The sequence below is a fragment of the Pinus tabuliformis genome, chromosome 3_1, assembly GCF_031772625.1.
Source record: "Pinus tabuliformis cultivar Carrire ecotype Pingquan chromosome 3_1, CPIR1, whole genome shotgun sequence".
Classification (NCBI taxonomy): Eukaryota; Viridiplantae; Streptophyta; class Pinopsida; order Pinales; family Pinaceae; genus Pinus; species Pinus tabuliformis.
Genome location: NC_142301.1, coordinates 797,566,394 through 797,582,709, shown reverse-complemented (window position 1 = coordinate 797,582,709; position 16,316 = coordinate 797,566,394). Strand labels below are relative to the sequence as shown.

The 16,316-nt window shown below is 38.6% G+C and overlaps 1 pseudogene; it reads right to left on the bottom strand.

The window, feature by feature from the left end:
- Nucleotides 1-234: 234 nt before the first annotated feature.
- Nucleotides 235-861, bottom strand: LOC149189844 (putative NAD kinase 2, chloroplastic pseudogene; annotated as a pseudogene).
- Nucleotides 862-16,316: the final 15,455 nt, after the last annotated feature.

Here is a 16,316-nt window from a genome sequence, read left to right as displayed (position 1 = left end):
AGAAGAACAAATCTTCAAAAGCAGCACAAGTTTTTGGTTCAGATTTTTCCCTTTTGGAAGTGAGAGTTCATGCAAAATATAGGTTTTTTCCACTTCTGATTGTAATTTTGATTACCTGTGCACTTTTTTTAAACAGTTTTTGCCATGTGTTTTTAATATACTCTCTTTTTCTGTTAATGAAAAATACTTTTACACAGAATTTGTTCATCCTGGCTGTAAGTATTTGCAATTTGCTTAGTTGATATAGGTTTGATCGCTTTCTTTAGTCCTATTAGTTGATACGCATGCAGATAGCCTCCCAGCTTGTGCTGGAACGCTGTGCAGTTTAGAAAGACTGGGCACATCATCATCATCATCATCATCATATGCAGCACAAATATGACTTTCCTGAAAACATTTACTACTTTGATCGCATTCATTTATAGTTGGAAGAGTTTGCTTGCTCATGTAAACAGGGATAAGGTCGCCTCTTGAGAGTTGTTTCCATCTCTTACCTTCAAACAATACCCATGAATTACTTTGAGCAGCACCAGAAATATTCGATTCAAGCTGAGTTGAATTTGGAATTATCATAGGATGAAATGATAGTGAGTGGAAACATATTGCAGTAAAAAGAATGCGTAGGACATTAGGACGCACTATGGAGCTTCCAGCTAATGTAGAATAGGTTGTGATTCTAGTAGGGGTGGCTACTATGATTCCATCAACTTGCACTTTAGTTATAAGGTCGTTGTGCTCATAACATTCATTCTTACAAAGGTAATGATTGGAAACACGATCATCCCCAACTTTATTAAGGACATCAAACACGTTTCCTGGTATAGCTTTCCCATTGTGGAATATCCCATTACCTAGTCGCATTTTGAGTGTTACGTAAACTCCATCTGTTGTAATATTTCCATGAATAATGGACTCCAAATCTCTTCGAAAACCTATAAAATGATGTGCAGTGAAAAATCCGAGAGAACCAAGATTGGAGGAAACCACAGTGGAAACTGTTTCATGAAGTATCAGATCATCCCCATCCAGGCATGCAACTAAATCTTCTCTTTCATGGAGATAACATGTATAATGAATATGGATGGTTTGAGTGAAATTGAGCCCAGGAAGGATGGAAAACATGTTCTGCACCTCAAGCTTCACTAAAAAAATCATTTTTTTTAAGTTCTCTGGTTCGTAATATTGACAAAACTCCCAGGCACTTTTCTTGCATTTTTGTCTGTGGTAAGCTAATTACATTGACAACTTCCTTTCCTTGCCAATGTCTTCTTCAAACTGTCCATCTGCCTTTTAAGTTCACGAAGTTCTCCACTCTTTTTATTCAAGCGAGAAGTACCTAGTTCAAAAAGGGACACCCATTCGAAAATTTTAAGGGTGCTTATTGACTCCTCATATGAATCTGGTTCAGGACTTATGTGCCCAAACATCAAAGGCTTTTCCTTTCCTCCTAATGGAACCCGAAGCAATTGAATCAATTTTCTATTTTGAAATGGCTTGTGGATTTGTATGTTCCGATGCTGCAATAAAATCCCCTCGAGATGAAAGGGACTTGTTTATGTATTGCGCCTCCTTCAAACAATCTCCAGTAACTTCAGGTTTATCCATCCTCTTACTTCCAGCAATATATACAAATTTGGGGCAGCTATAAAGGTTACAAAGCTACGGGATTTTGCATCATTTAATCATCTATGAGGGTCAACATAGACACAGGTCTCCTAAAATGTCATTCATGTGTATCACTCTTACTTTCTTGGAGGACAATGTGTTATTTAGTAAAAACTACACATCTATGTGTTTGTTTTTTTTAATATATTGTGCCCATATATACCCATTTTGGGGGTTCATGTTTCCAGGCATCCCCATTTCGGAAACTTTTAGATTTTATGTGTTTTGTCCAACTTAGTCATAGGGAGATTCTTCTATGATTAATTTCAACATCCAATGATTCAAATGTAGCCCTTGAGAGCTTAGGAAGTAGGGACTACTTTTGAAGATCAGGCCATGTGCTCTTCTTAATCTGAAATAAGAAATCCATATCGTCTTTTGTAAAGAAACACAATTACCAAGCCCTTCATAAAAGGGATTCAATACTCGATCATCTAGATATCAGGGTCCTTGTAACTTGGCCATTGCCCCATTAACTTTCCAACTAAGCTTTTTTCTATAGCCAAAAGGGCTTTTCTTTGGAGAGTGGGGGTTTTGATCATTATTTCCAAGAACTCTTCTAACTTCCTCACGAAGTGCTCATGATTTGAGTGCACCTTCCTTCCTTGCTTTGTAGATTCCACAAAAAGGAGTTGGAAATATGCTACCTCCTCCTTGAAATCCTAATCACTAGGAGTTTTGAGATCTGCCTTGGAAAAGAGCTCATCTGAGTAGGGTTGTCTAGCTATTAGTGTTGGAAATAATACTGAGAGGGGGGGTGAATCAGTATTATCTAGCAATTTAACAAATCTTCCTTATTTGATCTTTTGAATTATTCTTGCATATCAGTACCATAAAATAATGAGCATGAACAAAGAAAATAGACAGTCACACCAAAGAACACAAGATGTAAGGTGGAAACCCAATGTGGGAGAAAACCACCTGCTGCAATATGTCTCTATCTTCTTTCAAATTAGAAATTCTTTTACAATGATTTTGTACTGGTGCAGTCCTCTACCAGTACGCAGGCTGCAACCTGCAGAGAGCTACAACTCTCTCTCGTTTTCTAGTCTCCTCCTCGAAGGGAGCTGCAATCCCCTCCTTCTTTTCATGAAGCATCAAATGATCAACAAGTATACAACAGTTACAGTCCACTACAGTTGTCAGATCAGTAATCACAGAACTAACCCAGAACACCTTATGAACAGAAAAATACAGTCAACAGATCATCTTAAGGCAGGGACGCAATTTTTCCTTCTGTGGCCTGCGACTGGACGCAGTTTACCTTCTGCTGCTCTGCGTGCCGACGCACTATTCCTTTCAACTGCTCTGCGTACCGGCGCACCCAACAATACTATCGCACCACGTCTTTCGCTTCAGGGACGCACCCAATAATACTATCGCGCCGCGTCTTTCGCTTCAGAGACGCACCTGAGCCCGGTCTGCCCTGCGTCCCCACGCAGGTCTCTCTCTACTGTACTGCGTCTCGGCGCACTTGCCCTTTACAGTACCTGCGTCCCGACGCACTTTCCCTTCACTGAACCTGCGTCCCTTCAGATATAAATGATATGAAGACTTCAGGACTAACCTAAACAGTCAGATCTACAGATCTGATCATGCACCATAGAGATCACAGTCCATTAGAAGATTCGCCCTCTTAGATCTGGACTAGATCTCACCAAATAAGATATTCAACCAAAGACGATGCTCAATCCAAATGAACTCCTTTGCTTTATATAGGCAAGCTCCTCCCCAAAACATGGAACAATACCACGAGCCGACACCATAGAAACACAAAACCGTCGGCTAGATACCACACAAGAAACCCCCACGTGCTTTTCTCTGCCTTGAAATGTGTGCACTGGGTGGACGCACCCCCTGAACGGCTGGCCTGCGTCCCTGGACGCGGGTTCTGCATGGTATACCTGCGGGGACGCACTTTCTGAACAGATTGCCTGCGTCCTTCTTAATTTTTTCAATAAATAGAGAGCTGATCATCAACTTTTGCTGCTGACATGAAGAATAGTGATCTACCACCTGAATGGGTTGCCATCAAGGACAACACCTGAATCATAATGCCAACAATCTCCCCCTTTGGACTTGATGGCAACCTCATGATCTTCAGCTTCATTCTCCCCCTTTGACATCAAGGGCAAAGGGTATGCTCCCCCTAAGCTCATGCTCCTCCAGATCTGCAACAAATAACCAGAAATCCACCATGAAAGAGATAGAGACATATTGCAGCTATTTCCAAGATCTCCTTCTCCATAATGCCAACAATGCATTATGTGCTCCCCCTGAGCCTGTACCACCAATAAGAAGATGTTCAACAATAAGATGATGCTTCAACAACCCCCAGATTTTGCCTGAGGTATTCAAACGTGTCCCTAGGCAATGGTTTGGTGAGAATATCAGCAACTTGTTCCTTGGAAGGAACATACTCCAACTTGACTTTCTGTTCAAGCACTTGTTCCCGGAGAAAATGGTACTTGATTGGTATGTGCTTGGTTTTTGAATGCATAACAGGGTTCTTTGAGATGTTGATTGCACTTGTATTATCACATAAGATGGGGATTGGTGGAGTACAAGTGATTTGAAAATCCTGCAAAGTCTGCATCATCCAAAGGAGTTGGGTGCAACAAGATGCAGCAGCAACATATTCTGCTTCAGCTGTAGACAAGGCAATGGAACTCTGTTTCTTGCTGAACCAAGATACCAGTCTGGAACCCATAAAGAACGCACCACCACTTGTGCTTTTCCTGTCATCCACGCTTCCGGCCCAATCTGCATCTGTATAAGCATGAAGAGTAAGATCTGTATCTCTAGGATACCATAAGCCATAATTTTGAGTCCCTTGAAGATATTTGAAGATTCTCTTTACTGCCTGAAGATGAGTCTCCTTCGGATTTGCCTGAAATCTTCCAACTATTCCAACTGCATGCATGATGTCCGGTCGGGTACCTGTCAAATAAAGTAAACTTCCAATCATAGATCTGTAGGTTGGTTGATGTACTGCTGCAGATTCATCATTTGCACTAAGGCTACATCCTGTGACCATGGGTGTACATACTGGTTTTGCATCTTCCATGCCATATTTCTTCAAAATCTGTTTGAGATAAAAAGATTCCTCCTTCCTTTTGTTGGATTTGCAAACCAAGGAAATATGTCAGTTCTCCTAGTAAGGACATTTCAAATTCTTTCTGCATGACTGAGGCAAAGCTTTGACTCATAGCTTCTTCATTGCTGCCAAAAATAATGTCATCTACATACACAACAAGTATTAGCAATTTCTCATTTTCAACTTTTATATAAAGATTGCTATCTGCTGAACCTTTTGAGAACCCTTGTTGATGAAGATATTTGTCCAAGCGATAGTACCAAGCCCTTGGAGCTTGTTTGAGACCATAGAGGGCCTTTTTCAATCTGCATACGAGGTTTGGATCATTTCCAAGAATAAACCCATCTGGCTGTTCAATGTACACTTCTTCTTCCAAGTCTCCATTCAGAAAGGCTGATTTCACGTCCATTTGAAATACTTTGAAGTTTTGAAAACTTGAGAGAGCAAGGAACATTCGGATGGCCTCAAGTCTTGCAACAGGAGCAAAGGTTTCTTCAAAGTCTATTCCTTCTTGCTGTGCATATCCTTTACAAACAAGTCTGGCTTTGTTTCTGATAACTTCTCCATTTTCATTCAACTTGTTTTTGAAGACCCATTTTGTCCCGATAACGTTTTTATCTTTTGGTCTAGGAACTAGCTCCCAAGTGTTGTTCTTTTCGATCTGCTCAAGTTCTTCATCCATTGCTTTCACCCAACATTCATCTTTGCATGCCTCTTTCACATTTTGTGGTTCAGTTGAGGAGAGTAATGCCAAATAGCTTGAAGCTTCTGCAACTGTTCTTCTAGTTTGTACACCTGCTTCTTTCTGTCCCATGATCTGAGATTCTGGATGGTTCTTCTGAACATATCTGGATGGAGTCTTTTCTTCTATTCTTGTTTGTTCTTCTGCTTCTTCGTGAGGTTCTTCTTGAGATTCTTCTTGAGGTTCTTCTTCTTCATCATTCTGTCTTTGAGGGTAGCCTTCATCTTCTTCGATGTCTTCACGATGTATTTGCCTAGGAATGTATCCCTTCTCATCAACCACTACATCAATGCTGTCAACAATTCTGCCAAGTCTTTTATTGTAGCATTTGTATGCTTTGCTATATGGAGAGTAACCAAGAAGAATACCTTCATCTGCTCTAGGTTCAAGTTTGCCAAGCTGCTCATCAGTATTCTTGATATAGCATTTGCTCCCAAAGATTTTGAAGTGCTTTACCGAAGGAGTTTTACCACTCCAGAGCTCATGAGGAGTTTGAGTGCTGTTCACCCGGACATTTGTCTTGTTGAGAATAATAACCGCAGCATGTGCAGCTTCACCCCAGAAAGTTGCGGGAGTTCCTGATTCATCAAGCATAGCACGAGCCATTTGTTGAATTGTTCTGTTCATTCTTTCCACAACTCCATTTTGCTGGGGAGTTCTTGGTGTAGAAAATTCTCTTCTTATCCCATGTTCTTCACAGAAATCGAAAAATTCATTTGAAGTAAATTCCCCACCTCTGTCGGATCTGAGGCACTTAATTTTGTGACCTGATTCATTTTCAACCAAGGCTTTGAAAGATTTGAATTTTTCGAATGCTTCATCTTTGTGCTTCATAATTCCTAACCAGACAAACCTGGAGAAGTCGTCAATGAATAGTATCAAGTATTCTTCTCCTCGAGGTGTCCTTTTTCTGAAGGGACCGCATGTATCTGTATGTACTAGCTCAAGAGGCATGCTAGCTGATCCTTCTTTCTCTGGAAAGTTAGTTCTGGTTTGTTTTCCAAACTGACATGATTTGCATATGGTGTTGTCAGGAATTTTGATATCTGGAAGATCGCGAACTGCCTGATATTTGCATGCTTTCCTTATTTGTGAGAAGCTTAGATGTCCCAACCTTCGATGCCATAACCAGTGTTCTTCATCCTTGCTTAGGTAGCATTGTTGTTGTCCTTCTTCAAATATATACAGATTATTTGGAGTTCTTTTGCCTTTGAGCACTGTTTTACCTGTATCAAGATCACGAACAAGACATCCATTTGATCTGAATATAACCTCGGTTCTTTGATCACACATCTGGCTGACACTTAGTAGATTATGCTTCAATCCATCAACATACAAAACATTTCCAGCCTTGACCTTTTCTTTTAAAGGAGCAATACCTTTTCCTTTTATAGTTGCAGGAGTATCATTTCCAAAAGAAACTTTCTTTCCCTTTTCTAAAGTAGAATAAGATTCAAGTTTTTCTTTATCACCTGTCATATGTTTCGAACATCCACTGTCAATGTACCATAGATTTTCCTGTCCTTCTGCATAAAATGCTATCCCACATCTTTCTGTTTGAGGTTCCTTTATTCTCCATGTTTTGGTGCTTGTGGCTTGTTCCTTTTTCCGCTCTTGTTCCTTTTTCTCCTGAAACCTGCTCCTGCATTCAGAGTCTTCATGACCAAAATTATTGCAAATAGAACATTCAACTTCATTTTCAAGAGCCGAAAAGTTGTTATAGGTCCTTTTTGTAATCCCTGTCATACTTCTTTGTTTTTGCGCTTCCCTAGTCATGATTGTTTTATATGCAACACATTGAGCTGCTTTGTGACCAAAGTTATGGCAAGAAAAGCATTGTCCATTGAAGAAGCTTCTGCGGTTATTGAATCTACCAGCCAACTGATTGTAATTTCTATTTTCATCTATTCTTGAACCAAACTGAGAAGATTTTACCTGTGGCTGGTTGTAGCTTTTGTTCACCCTTAAGATGGATTGCCCCTGATAGTTTCTGTTTGTAATTCGTCCCTGCTTTACCTGATTATCTTCACTGTTCTTCTGCTCATTTCTTCTTGCTGCATCAAGATAACTTTTTGAGGTGGATGCTTGAGAGGTTTCTCCATTATAGCCCAAACCTGTCTTGTTTAGAGGAGATCGCTGCACATTGATAATCTCATCCAAAGTTTCAGATCCTTTGACAAACTTAAGATTAATAGCTTTTGTTTTCTCAATTTCTTTTCTGAGACCAACAATTTCACCTTCTAGTTTTTCAAGATGTTTTTCCTTTTCATCAATTTGAAATTGTAGAGTATCAATGATCACATTCTTTTCTTCTATACATCTCTTGAGTCTAGTAATTTCATCATAGAGATTATCCACATCTACAACATCCTCATAATCATCATCTTCAAATGCCATTAACAGCTTATATTTATTACCTTGTTCATCTTCATCACTGTTTGATAAGCCATCACTATCTTCATGGGTGTAGTAGCTTTTCTTATTTGCACTTTGTTTCTTGTTCCATCTAGCAGGTTCCTTTCCTTTATCCTTATAAGGACATTTTGCAGCATAATGACCTACTCTTCCACAAGCAAAGCATTTAAAAGGTAGCTTACCTCTGAACCTTCCAGAACCCCTTTGAAGATTTCTGACAAAGTTTGATTCTTCTTCCTCTTCTTCTGGAACATGGCTTGCTTCATAATAATCTTCTTTGCCTGATGCCTTGAAAGCAGCTTCCCTTCTGTCTGATGGACCTCCCTTTCTCATTTCATAAGCAGTTAGAATTCCATGTAGCTGAGACATAGTGAGTATTCGGAGATTTTCCTTTTCTTCTATTGCAGACACTTTAGATTCAAACTTGGGGGACAAAGATCTTAGAATCTTTTCAACTACTATAGCTTCTTTTATTTCTTCACCCAGATTTTTCATACAATTAACAATCTCATCTACCCGAAGAAAATAATTAGCCACACTTTCATCATTATACATCTTGAGAGTCTCATACTGAATCCTGAGAGTTTGAAGTTTAGCACGCTTTACCTGTTCATCTCCTTCATAGCTTGTGACCATTTTGTCCCATATCTCTTTTGCGGATTTGAAGTGCATTACCTTCATGAATTCCATTTGGGATATACTTCCTAATAGAGTACTGACTGCTTTTGCATTTGTTTCATACTTCTTCTTCTCAACTGCATATGTAGGAGTAGCTGAAGGAAAAGCGTAGCCTGTTTCTACAATGTCCCAAACTTCTGTACCAAGAGATTGAAGATATGCAGTAACTCTTACCTTCCAATAATTGAAGTTTGTCCCATCAAAAACCGGTGGCCTGATTGATGCTTCTCTCTCGTAGTTTCTCATGATGAACGATCTACCTTCAAGCGATCAAGCTTTTCTGAAGGACCTGCTCTGATACCAATTGTTGGAAATAATACTAAGAGGGGGGGTGAATCAGTATTATCTAGCAATTTAACAAATCTTCCTTATTTGATCTTTTGAATTATTCTTGCATATCAGTACCATAAAATAATGAGCATGAACAAAGAAAATAGACAGTCACACCAAAGAACACAAGATGTAAGGTGGAAACCCAATGTGGGAGAAAACCACCTGCTGCAATATGTCTCTATCTTCTTTCAAATTAGAAATTCTTTTACAATGATTTTGTACTGGTGCAGTCCTTTACCAGTACGCAGGCTGCAACCTGCAGAGAGCTACAACTCTCTCTCGTTTTCCAGTCTCCTCCTGGAAGGGAGCTGCAACCCCCTACTTCTTTTCATGAAGCATCAAATGATCAACAAGTATACAACAGTTACAGTCCACTACAGTTATCAGATCAGTAATCACAGAACTAACCCAGAACACCTTATGAACAGAAAAATACAGTCAACAGATCATCTTAAGGCAGGGATGCAATTTTTCCTTCTGTGGCCTGCGACTGGACGCAGTTTACCTTCTGCTGCTCTGCGTGCCGACGCACTGTTCCTTTCAACTGCTCTGCGTACCGGCGCACCCAACAATACTATCGCGCCGCGTCTTTCGCTTCAGGGACGCACCCAATAATACTATCGCGCCGCGTCTTTCGCTTCAGAGACGCACCTGAGCCCGGTCTGCCCTGCGTCCCCACGCAGGTCTCTCTCTACTGTACTGCGTCTCGGCGCACTTGCCCTTTACAGTACCTGCGTCCCGGCGCACTTTCCCTTCACTGAACCTGCGTCCCTTCAGATATAAATGATATGAAGACTTCAGGACTAACCCAAACAGTCAGATCTACAGATCTGATCATGCGCCATAGAGATCACAGTCCATTAGAAGATTCACCCTCTTAGATCTGGACTAGATCTCACCAAATAAGATATTCAACCAAAGACGATGCTCAATCCAAATGAACTCCTTTGCTTTATATAGGCAAGCTCCTCCCCAAAACATGGAACAATACCACGAGCTGACACCATAGAAACACAAAACCGTCGGCTAGATACCACACAAGAAACCCCCATGTGCTTTTCTCTGCCTTGAAATGTGTGCACTGGGTGGACGCACCCCCTGAATGGCTGGCCTGCGTCCCTGGACGCGGGTTCTGCATGGTATACTTGTGGGGACGCACTTTCTTAACAGATTGCCTGCGTCCTTCTTAATTTTTTCAATAAATAGAGAGCTGATCATCAACTTTTGCTGCTGACATGAAGAATAGTGATCTACCACCTGAATGGGTTGCCATCAAGGACAACACCTGAATCATAATGCCAACAATTAGTAGAAGAGCAAAGTGGTTTCCAAAAAGTAATTCCTAACCGCAAAAAAGAACTATACTTAATCTTTGCATTCTTTTCCTCTATAACCCCATTATTTTCATTATATAGAATAGGTTGTTATTAGTTTATATCTTCATCTTTTGTTGTGAATGGATTTGTTCATTATCTTTTTTTTTTCTTTAGAAATTATCCACTGCCTCTTTGTGTTTGTTTGAAGGCCTTTCTTCACTGAGAGAAATGCATGCACAACTTTATATCTGTTTTAAAACAAATTGTTATAAATTCATAAATTTGCATAACATGTCTCATATTTCTAGTTACTTCTATGCAATACGGGTGAGAAACTACCACACCACACATTATATAATCAATTGTGGAAAAAATAATTTCTGGCTAATTTTGGTGCAAGTAACTATTTTCTTCAGGTTATGATTATCATACATGACATTCTATATTTTATTGCTACTAATTTTCTCTAAGCTCATATATCTTTGGTGAAATTTTTATGCAATGTGATAACATTGGAGTTACCAATGGTTTTCAAAGCGTTCTCTATGGACTTGAACCAACCACTTCTTTTTCAGGTTGGTGATGGTTCTTTTTTATTTAAATTTTCTGTGGTTTAGTTTTTGTTGCAGAATAAAAGATTTTGAAGGATGGTTTTCTTCACACCATTAGGTGGCATAAAGACTCATTAATTTCTTCAGTCAAAGTCAAGTCTTGTGATAGCATATAGTAGTAAGGGGATTGCTGAGTTTTCAAAACTTTTGTGTTGTTCCAATCTGCAGTAGGGTTGGAGATTCTATGTTTTGGAATTGTTGGGATGACGTCAATGATGAAAAACATAAATGACACTAAAGAATGCAAGCTATTTTGGATGCAAGAGTTCCCTTTAAAATGAGGCATCATGCCTGGTTCATTATGCACATGGTGCTCCCAGCTGAAAGAAAGTTACATAAAATAGCATTAATAAACCAGATTAGAGCAATTGCCGTAATCTAGAAGATGGTGGTCATGATTTTTGGAGGGACCCATTTGCTATATGAAGGTCTAGACTAGGATACAAGGCCATTTTACAAGTATGTTTATTTTACAGCTCTACTAGCATGTAGTAAATCTTAGGAGTCCTTGGTGCTGCCACAAATCTGTCTAAATTGTCCAACAACTGACTAGGATGGTCACTTTCTAATTTTCACCTTTTGTGGAAAAAGTGATATGCTATCAAATTTGAAGATTGCCCCAAAAGAGAAAATTAAAATTGATAAATTCTGGATTTTCCACTCCATAAATATTCAATGTTCATTTTCGTGATTTCCTTAAGAAAATATTGTAATGAGACAGGATTTGGAATCACTACGGGCTTGATTTTGTATTGTGGTCTAGAATTTCTTTGTTTTCTGCTTTAATTGAATAACAAATTTTGATTTGAAACTGAGCAACAGTGGGTATTTCCTCCCTCACTTTTTCTCCTGACAATTTCAAACAGTCCTCAAAAAGATTTAGGGCATCAGCTACAGCCTCCCAGTGATCCAACTTTCCATCCTCATCCTCACCGATTATCCATCTTGCTTTAAACTATAAGATGTTGAAGCGATGTTAGATCTATTCTTCCAAGTGAAAAATCTGTCCTTACCAATGGAAAGAAATTAAAATTCTAGATATCGACTGGAAGATTTAGATCGTAGCATCAAATCCAAAAGAGATAAATCTGGTCATGTTCCTTCTTCCTGTATACAGAAACAAAAACCTAAACCTATGTCAAGGAAGAAGCATGGTAACGAGGAAAGCCTCCTGAATATTTTTGTGGGTTTGGCTTTCTGAATGATATGGTGTAGCACACTCATATAGCTGTTTCCTATACAAAACAAGTAGGCAACAAGGACACAATAGAGAATTAGTATATTTTTTTAAGTGTCACAGGCATATGCCTCGTAATCTAGAAACCACATAATGGATTGACACCCATTGAGGTTTGAGGACTCCCAGGCCCGAAATGCAAAACCCTTCCGAAATTTCCAAGAACAAAGTTATAATTTATGCCAAGTTTAGAGATTGAAATTGAAGCTTCTGTCAGTGTCCACGAAACACCAAAATAGGTCAAAAGGATTGATGACTAAAAGTCAGCCAGTAGGACAACAAATAGTTAACTCCTCTGTTTCACCCATAGATCCAATTTAAGGCATTGTTCTTATTGATTGGGTGAGGTATTTTAAAGGAATCTTCTCATAGCCATCAAGGAGGTAGCTGGGCTTAAAGAGTGTGGATTTGCGCGACAGCAGCACTCAGCCAGAATACTTCTCTTGATTAAAATGTCTCTCCCCTGTAGGGGTCTATACCAGAGGCTCTTCTATTTATCTAGCTAGGAAGTCGAAGTCCAGTCACAACCTTTTTTATAAACCTTTCATCCGGGCAAGGAACCAATTCTGTTGTAAGGGTGGTCCATTGCTTATAGAATTTTTTGCTTTGCTGCATATGGAAATATAATGAAATCTAAGTGTAGCAGTGGTGGGCTATATTACTACTAGCCCCTTCTTTCCAACACATAAACATAAAGCAAGCGATCAATTTACTTTTTATTTCCCCCTTGCTAGGCATACTACTGTCTCGGGTTTGTGTTGAAGGTTAAAATACAAACACATTTAATAATAAAGGAGACTAGAAGCAACTAATAGTTTGAGTTGGTAGCAGGTAGTTCAAGTTTTTTGTTTCTTCTTCTTAGGGGGCTTGAGGGGGATAAATCTGATTTTTGGGGTTTGTGGAAATAATAACATAAACAAGCTATTGTATTTCCCAATGCAGAATCTCGATGCAGATGGAATGCAGGGATGATTGATAAACCCTGGAAGCAGGTATACTCCACATAAAATCTTGGCCTCTGAAGGTTCATTTTGGTTTGGATACTGCACACCTGTAGCATATAATCTCACAGAATCAGCTAACTAGAGATCCCAATTAGTCTATTCCTCCTGTAATTCAGTGGAACCTTGTTGTGATTTCATTTCTTGGTATTGCTAAGGCCAATACAGATGTATAACAGCCCCCGACCTGGAATTGTTGGTTAAAAATTGATGGGTTTTAGGCTTGATTGGACAAAGTTTGATGAAAATTAAGGAAATACAGGTTTCCTGCTAAGTCTTCGACAAATGTCCTAAGAATGTGAGCGTAAAAATTCACCAGGGAATTAGAATTTCAAGTGTAAGAATATATTTGAGGCTCTGCAACTGGAACATCAGCTTCTTGTTGTTGATGCATATGGAAAGAATTCATATCTGCATCTGTGTCCAATGATACATGATAATCATGACTTCCATCCTGATAGAATGTGTTAACGTCAGGTCCTTCATTTTCCTGCCCAACAACATCAACAGTATCCAAACCAATATTGACTTCACCATGAGCCTCGACTCTAAGCCTCTTTTTGTAGTCCTCCATCTCCCTCTTGTACCTCTCCCTCTCACGCCGACTTTGTTCAATGTATGGCAGTTTTTCATTGTCTGAATACAGGCTCTGCAACTGGAACATCAGCTTCTTGTTGCTGATGCATATGGAAAGAATTCATATCTGCATCTGTGTCCAATGATACATGATAATCATGACTTCCATCCTGATAGAATGTGTTAACGTCAGGTCCTTCATTTTCCTGCCCAACAACATCAACAGTATCCGAACCAATATTGACTTCACCATGAGCCTCGACTCTAAGCCTCTTTTTGTAGTCCTCCATCTCCCTCTTGTACCTCTCCCTCTCACGCCGACTTTGTTCAATGTATGGCAGTTTTTCATTGTCTGAATACAGTATGGACCTCCCACTATGCTGTTAATGGGAGAGGGGGGGCGGTCATATTTGATATTGGCCATTGGATGACCAATGTCAAATTGCATAAATGTCGTCAGATATAATGTGAAGAACCCTGAGTTGGAACATTGATTACGAACCCCTATGACATTAGTGAGGGAGCGGGGGTCCGCATTGTGTCTTGACCATCCATTTTCAACATGTATCGACCGTTGGATGTTAGGACCCTTCTGTCAATGTCGAGTTGGAACCATGCTAAGGGAGTTTGGAACCTGGAATATTAGATTGTGAGGAGCTTGTTAATGGACCAACAATTCGATGTCCAAGGACGATTTTAGAAATTGTATAGGGTTGATATGAGCTATCAGATCTAAGATCAACCAACATAACCACTGTTTGATATTTTAAACTACCAATGGTCGATAAACCGAAGGGACCCTTGAGGTTATGTGGGGTCAACAATAATGCATTTATTAATTTATTTAAAATATTGTAAGATGGGTTATATATATATGTTGTTTTGCGTTCATGCAATATGAAAAGAGAAGTGGTGGGCTCCGTGTAATTTATTTAAAAACATAAATATGTTATATGTATGACCCTTTTGGGTTGTCACTAGAACTGTGAGCTATTGAGGGTTGGGTTTCATATTTATTTATTATTTATGAATATTTACATAGAGGGGATATACTTTGGTCCATAAGTGTTAAGTTTATATGTTATTTAAATGATTTTCATATTTATATATAGATTAATAATTGGATAATATTTATATAATCAATTAATATATAAACAAAAACATATATATTTATATATCCTAAATAAAACAATATATGAAAATATATGAAATTGTGTGTGGGGTCAGAAAGAAGTTAGCATGTTGGCTAGTTGGAGAAAGAGGCCAAAAATCTTGTTTACTTCCAATAAGGAACCGAGGAAATCCTAAAGAGAAGAGTGAGAATCACAAGGAATAGGTAAAAATATGGAAGTACAAGAAAATACAAGTACTTTTGACAGTGAAATATAGTTACAACATTGAGGAAAGTAGGTAGAATTGGAATTTTCTCGGTATGGAGAATTTGACGAAAATAATGCAAACTTAAAAAGACCGTAAGTTACAGCTCACAAATAAGAATTGGGCATATAACAAATAATTAGATTGACAATTTCAGGATGATTATAACTTCCTACCCAAAAATTTGAATTGAAGGTTAAATTTTTGGAAAATTTTGAAGAAAATCTACAAGAGTCTTCACATGTTAAAATGTCATAATAGGTTACAATATTTCAAAGGTCATATATTTTAGCCTGGGGATTGGAATAACACAAGTAGATAGTCAATACAAAGAAATTGACGAAGAGGACAACCTGGAAAATCTAGAATTCTTAAGTCAATGATCAATTTGAACAAAATATTTAGGAAACACTATAAGTAAATTTTCAGGGAAAATTTCCTAGTAACATATAGGAGTCAAAAATATGCCCAAGGACCTTAGAGTGAAGAGGAAGTAGTGAGGGTTACAAACATAAGCATGAATGATGTTAAAAAAAACTAATGATCATGTAGTGGACCAACCTAAGGGTAGGGATTTGGAAGAAACAATCAAAAATCTCAAATTGGAATTTCTCAACTATAAAGATGACAATGAGAAGCTGATAAAAGATAAACAACATATTAGAAACCAAATATTTAAGAGTTTAAACAAAATTTAGAGTGAATTGACATAGAAAACTGAGTCCAGATTAGCTTATGAGCAAAGTGCATGGTTTATGATGAGAGGTATCGGAAGGTCAAGTCACTCCAAAATTGTTTCTTATCAACACTATCACTCAGCTAGGAAAACAAGTAAAGGGGATTATTTTACTATCGAATCTGATAATATCCATATTTTTTCAACACTTAGAGAAGTTAGAAGAAGAGCAGAAAAGCAAAGCTAAGAAAAATTAAGGCCCCCATATTTAATGGCGAAAATAAGAAAAGGGAAGAAGAAAATACCTGGTTGCTAGAGATGAGGAAATATCTTTAATTGTTACACTATTCTTCGAATTTAGAGTCTAGAATTATCATATATCACTTGAATGGAAAGTTGAATCTCTGGTGGAAATATCTTTAATTGTTACACTATTTCTCAATACCTCTGCCTCTGATCACTACCCCATCACTCTAACTTTGGAAACCCACTGTCCTCTTGGCCCTATTCCATTTAAATACAACCCTCTTTGGAATCAGATTCCTGTAGCCAGAGAAATTGTTTAGATGACCTAGAGCCAGCATGTGGAAGG